Consider the following 7,228-nt stretch of genomic DNA (forward strand, 5'->3'; position numbering starts at 1 on the left):
AGGCGATGGCTAGTTCTGACCAGTTAAACATGGGTGGAAGTAGTGTGTGTCACTATCAGACTATCTCATGACAAACCCTTTTCCTCTGCCACAGCACTGTGCAGGAGGCCTCAGCTGAAATGGTGCAGCCACAAGATGAAAGTGGCTTTGATCTTGAGTCTGTGTAGGTCAGCTGGATCCACAGTGGGCTTTGTATGATCAAAAAATAAGCTTTTATTATGTTAAGCCACTGAGATTTGGTTGAGCTTTTTTGTTTTTAACCACAGCAGAGCCCATCCTGCCGTGACTGAGTGAAGATTTCACATTTAACAATAGGCTTTTAATAAGCATGCAGAGAAAAAGAATCATCTGCTTGAACAGAGATGCTATATCTACTGCTGAGTCAAAATAGAAAATTTTAAGGCTTTTTTTGGATTTGAATTTTAAATAAGACTTTTAAAATAAAGCTTTTATTTTGGTTTTAATATAATTAGGATAATTTGAATTTATCCTTGAGCATGAGAGTAAAAATAGTTTGAGACTTTCTGAATCATTGGCTGATTCTGCCTGAAGGACTTAATCACTTCCATTATTTGAGTTCAGGTACAACTTCAAAGGGGAAAATTGAATGGGATGTGCACATGTTGGCTCATATGTAGTTCTGATTGGGCCAATTTGCAGGACAGAAAATGATGTCTAGATTATGATATAAATTTAAAGGAAGCCAGGACATTCAGAGGAAAAGCTAGCATATCATGTTTGCCTTACTTAGTTCTTTCCTTTGCAGTTTTAAAAATAGGCTTTTTTTTTTTAGTGTAGTTTTATGTTCACAGCAAAATTGAGCAAAAAGTAGTATAGAGAGTTTCAATATGTCCCCTGCCCCACATATGTACAGCCTCCCCCACTATCCTATCCTATATGTCATGAGATAGTACCTACCAGAGTGGTACATTTGTTAAAATCGATGAAACTGTTAACATATCATTGTCACCCAAAGTGCATAGTTTACATTAGGGTTCACTCTTGGTGCTGCACATGCTCTGGGTTTGGACAAATGTATAATTACATATTCCCACCATTGTAGTGTGGTAGAATATTTCCCTTGCCCTAAGGTCTTTTCTGCTCCACCTATTCATCCCTTCCTTCCCTGTAACCCCAAGCAATACTGATCTTTTTACTGTTCATAATTTTTTAGATTGTAAAATACACATAACAAAATTCATCTTAACAGTTTTTAATTGTACAGTTCAGTGGTATGGTATTAAATACAGTCAAAATGTGAAACTATTACCACCTTCCATCTCCATGAACTTCATTTGTAAAACGGAAATTTATACCCATTAAACAATAAAGCCCCCTTTCCTCTTCCCTTCAGCACCTGGCAAACACCATTCTAGTTTTTTTGTTTGAGATGGAGTCTTGCTCTTGTTGCCTAGGCTGGAGTGCAATGGCATGATTTCGGCTCACTGCAACCTCTGTCTCTTGGGGTCAAGCGATTCTCCTGCCTCAGCCTCCCGACTAGGTGGGATTACAGGCGGGCACTACCATGCCCCCTAATTTTTTGTATTTAGTAGAAATGGGGTTTCACCATGTTGGTCAAGCTGGTCTCGAACTCCTGATTTCAGGTGATCCACCTGCCTCAGCCTCCCAAAGTGCTGGAATTACAGGTGTGAGCCACCGTGCCCAGCCTCCCATTCTAGTTTTCTTTTTCTTTCTTTTTTGAGACAGAGTCTTACTCTTGTCATCCAGGCTGGAGTGCAGTGGTGCGATCTCGGCTCACTGCAACCTCCACCTCCCAGGTTCAAGCGATTCTCCTGCCTCAGCCTCCCGAGTAGCTGGGATTATAGATGCCCGCTACCACGCCCGGCTAATTTTTGTACTTTTAGTAGAGACGGGGTTTCGCCATGTTGGCAAGGCTGGTCTCGAACTCTTGACCTCAGGTGATCCACCTGCCTCGGCCTCCCAAAGTGCTGAGATTACGGGCATGAGCCACCGCGCCCAGCCCCATTCTAGTTTTTGTCTATTAAAATAGACTCATATAGTATTTGTCTTTTTGTGAGTGGCTTCACTTAGCATAACGTCCCCAAAGTTCACCCATATTGTTACCAGAATTTCTTTCGTCAGGCTGAACAATACTTTATTGTTTGCATATACCACATTTTGCTTATCCATTCACCCTTTGATGGACGCAGGTTGCTTCCACCTTTTATTGTGAATAATGCTGCCATGAATATGGGTGTACAAATATTTCTTTGAGATCCTGCTTTTAGTTCTTTTGGATATATATTATACATAGAAGTGGGATTGCTGTATCATATAGTAATTATATATATATATATATATTTTTTTTTTTTTTTTTTTTTTTTTTTGAGACGGAGTCTCGCTCTGTCGCCCAGGCTGGAGTGCAGTGGCGCGATCTCGGCTCACTGCAGGCTCTGCCTCCCGGGTTCACGCCATTCTCCTGCCTCAGCCTCCCGAGTAGCTGGGACTATAGGCGCCTGCCACCGCACCCGGCTAATTTTTTGTATTTTTAGTAGAGACGGGGTTTCACCGTGGTCTTGATCTGCTGACCTCGTGATCCGCCCGCCTTGGCCTCCCAAAGTGCTGGGATTACAGGCGTGAGCCACCGCGCCCGACTAGTAATTCTATTTTTAATATTTTGAGGAACTGCCATAGTGTTTCCCACAGCAGCTGTGCCATTTTGCATTTCCACCAATAGTGCACAAGAGTTCCAGTTTCTTTACATCCTTACCAACACTTGTTATTTTCTGTTTTTTTTTTTCTTTTTTTTTTTTTAATAGTAGCCATCCTGTTGGGTGAGACGTGGTATCTCGTTGTGGCTTTGATTTGCATTTCCCTAATGGTCTGTCTCTACAGTTTTGCCTGTTCCAGAATATCATTCCTTTGCAATTTAAATGTGAGGATAAATGTATGCTATTGTTTCTCAAACGTTTTTGTGTTACAATACCTCCTTTTGAGTGAGAAATGTCAACTCAAACTTACACTTTTTCACTTAGGAAGATGATTTAGGAAAGCCACTTAGAGTAAAAGTTTTTAAACAACTGTAAAAACTAATTTGCTTCATTGCAACATTTGAGTTTTGTCGAATAAATATTTGGCCAGATTTCCTGCCTGCTATAAAACTTTTTATAACTAGTAACCAATTACCTAAGGGCCTCCAGTGCAGCTACTAAAACGTCTCTATTTTATTTGGGGTGGAGGGGGGGGGAACACCTCAATCCAAGCACAAAAAAAACAAGTACTGCTGAATACCTAGAGTTTGCCCTATCTTTATCTCAAATTAACCAGTTAGTTCCTGAGCTGTAGAAAGGAAACCATTTGAGCTTATAAAACTATTTTAAAGTGATTATGGGGATTTTTAAAAATCTCATAGCTTTTAATCATGATTTTTCATACCTTAAAGAAAAAAACCCTACTTTTGCTTTCTGTTCCACAGAGATATTTTTCTTCTGAGACCAGGTTCCAATGAACAGAGGGCATCAACATTTTGCTCAGTTACTGTACCATTAGCAGTGATTGGTAACCTAAGTAGAGAGACTGTTCCATTACAATGACACACTAAAAGCATAAACTAAGGTCTTTTTGTGCCAGCTGCTGGCCTGTCTGAATTAATGCTTTGTTGTTCCGTCTACAACAAATGATGTCATGCAAGTGATTTATTTTGTAGGAGTACTCTGTAATGAAAAACTTGATTGAAGTTAATTGTGGACTGCCTTCATGGTGGTAAGGAGGCTAGGCTGAGGCTGAGCTATGACTAAGCTACTTTACAGTTATTTTACCTCGCTGTCATATAGCAATTAGTCTTTAGCCCTTCCACTTTACAATCCCAAATGACTAGGCAAAACTCTCCTAAACTCCCAAATAACCCACCAAAGCAAAACAACTATTACTAGGAGCTTAGAGAAGGAAAGAGGCAAGAATGATTTACTTTGATGCCACCTTCCTTCTGCTAAATTTAAAGATGTAAGAAAATCTAATTTATAAAATTTCATTTGGCAAAAAGAAAAGGTAAAAAGTTTACCTGGAAATCAATTGTCCTACATTAAAGTGAAAAAGGCCAGGCACAGTGGCTCATGCCTGCAATCCTAGCACTTTGGGAGGCTGAGGCGGGAGATTTGCTTGAGGATAGGAGTTCAAGACCAGCCTGGGTAACACAGGGAGACCTCATCTCTACAAAAAAAAAAAAAAAAAAAAAAATTAGCATGACGTGGTGGCTTGTGTCTGTAGTCCCAGCTACTTAGGAGGCTGAGGCAGGAGGATTACTTGAGCCCAGGAGGTTGAGGCTGCAGTGAGCTGTGATAACACCACTGCACTCCAGCCTGGACAACAGCATAAGACCCCGTCTCAGAAAGAAAAAAAAGAAAAAGTAAGCTCCTTGAGGGCTGCAACTATTTCTTCATCACTGTATCTCCCCTGCCCAGCATGTGATTAGGACATACTAGATAGTCACTGAATAAATTTACTAATAGAATGATACAAGATGAGAGAGAGCTGACACATTATCAGTTTATTTCAGTCACTGTGTTTTTTAATGTCTCTTAGTCTGTTCTTGTGATCTTTATATTCTTTATCTCTTTGGATATTTAAATATATCTTAAAATACTTTGGGATTGTTCTGTTAATTCTTGTGGTGGTCCCATCTGTTAGTTCACTAACTCGCATGTGGTTTGCACACTTTGACTGACTGCATCTTAATGAGCTGTTTTCATGGGAGTCAGGTGTGTCCAAGACGGTGGAAGTGTCCTTAAGCAGCATGATTTCCAATTTACCTCTTTATTAAGCCCTGTGGGTTTTGTCAGTTCTGGACAGGTTGAGCAGGAGCTGGATTCCTCATATAAGGACAAGCATGAAGTGGGGGAGGCCCTTGTAAGGCCCATTTGAAAATATATGTGGGTACAGTAGTTAAGACAGCATGGTGTGGTACTGGCATAAGGATAGGCATATAGATCAATGGATTCAAATTGAGAGTTCAGCAATAAAATCTCACATTTATAGACAAGAGTATCAAGAAAATTCAATGGAGAAAGAATAACTTCTTCAACAAATGATGCTGGAACAACTGGATAGCTACATGCAAAAGAATGAAACAAAAATATAGATAAATTGGACTTTATCAAAATTAAAAATTTTGTGCTTCAAAGACACTACCGAGAAAGTGAGAAGATAACGTATAGAATGAGAGAAAATATTTGCAAGCCATATACTTGCTAAGTGATTTATATTTATATATCTAGAATATATAAATAATTCTTATAACTCAATAACTAAGAAACAAAACAACAAATCACCCAATTACAATATGGGCAAATTATCAGAATAGATATGTATCCAAAGAAGATACACAAATGGCCAACCAACACATGAGAAGATGCTCATTAGGGAAATACAAATAAAAACCACACTGAAATACCACTTCAGATCCACTTACACGTGTGTCTATAATGAAAAAGCAGACAACAAGTGTTGGAGAGGATGTGGAGAAATTGGAACCCTCATACCTTGCTGGTGGGAATGCAAAATGATCCATTTGCTTTGGAAAACACAGTCTGGCAGTTCCTCAAAAAGTTAAATACAGAGTTACCATATGACCAAGCAATTCTACTCGCAGGTATATACCCAGGGGAAATGAAAACATATCCACACAAAAACGTGTGCAAGAATGTTCATAGCAGAACTATTATATTAGCCCCTAAAACGGAATCAATCTGTACTTTCATCAGGTGATAAATGGATAAAATAAAACATGGTGTAGATCTATTCAATGGAATATTATTCAACCATAAAAAGCAATAAAGTACTGATATGTGCTATAACATGGATGAACCTTAAAAACATTATCCTAAGTGAAAGTAGCCAATCATTAAAGTCCACATATTGTATAATTCCATTTATGTGAAATGTATAGAGACAAAGTATATTAATGTTTGCCTCGGCCTGAGGATAGAGGTATGGAGTGTTGGCTAATAAGTACCTGATTTCTTTTTGGGGTGATGAAAATATTCTAAAATTAGATTATGATGATAGTTGCACAATACTCTGAGTATACTAAAAACCACTGGATTGTGCACTTTATTTTTAAAAAATTTTTTAATTTTTAATTTTTGTGGGACATAGTAGGTATATATATTTATGGGATACAAGAGATGTTTTGATACACTTATGCAATGTGAAATAAGCACATCATAGAGAATGGGGTATCAATCCCCTCAAGCATTTGTCCTTTAAGTTACAAACAATCCACTTACACTCCTTAAGTGTTTAAAGTTATTTTAAAATGTACAATTAAGTTATTTTTGACCATAGTTACTCTGTTGTGCTCTCAAATAGTAGGTCTTAATCATTCTTTTTTTTTTTACTCAAATTGTGCACCGTAAATGGGTGAATTTTAAGGCATGTGAATTATATCATCATAAGCCCATTTTAAAAAGAAAAAACATAACTCACATGGCTTTCCCACCAGAAAGCCACTCCTCAGAAGGCTTCACTAATCAGTGTGAGCCAAGAATAGTGACGACCACCTGAGAGAGAAGCACATCCTTACCAGAGATGGTCACCAACCCCCACCTGGCTCCACCCGCCCCCCAGCAAACTACACAACTACCCCACCTCACTGCAATCCCCTGAAATTTAGTGCTCAATGAGAGCACCCTTGGGACATTTTGAAAGCACTTAAAGAGCAGGGTCGGCCAGGTACAGTGGCTCACACCTGTAATCCCAGCACTTTGGGAGGCTGAGGCAGGCGGATCGCCTGAGGTCAGGAGTTTGAGACCAGCCTAGCCAATATGGTGAAACCCCGTCTCTACTAAAAATGCAAAAATTAACTGGGCGTGGTGGCAAACACCTGTAATCCCAGCTACTCAGGAGGCTGAGGCAGGAGAATCGCTTGAACCTAGGAGACGAAGGTTGCAGTGAGCTAAGATCATGCCACTGCATTCCAGCCTAAGCGACAGAGCGAGACTCCATCACACACACACACACACACACACACACACACACACACACACACACACACACAAAAGCAGGGTCAGGAATCCTAGGATGCTACAATTTATGAGACAGTCTTGTATAAGAACTAATTGTCCTCTGTCTTTCATGGTTTTAGAACATCCCATGGGCATTCACGTAGATCAGTGGTCCTCAACCTTTTTGGCACCAGGGAGGGGGTTTGTGGAAGACAATTTTTCCATGGACCCAGGGTTGTGGGGATGGTTTCAGGATGATCCAAGTG

The sequence above is a fragment of the Pan paniscus genome, chromosome 16 (assembly GCF_029289425.2).
Source record: "Pan paniscus chromosome 16, NHGRI_mPanPan1-v2.0_pri, whole genome shotgun sequence".
Lineage (NCBI taxonomy): Eukaryota > Metazoa > Chordata > Mammalia > Primates > Hominidae > Pan > Pan paniscus.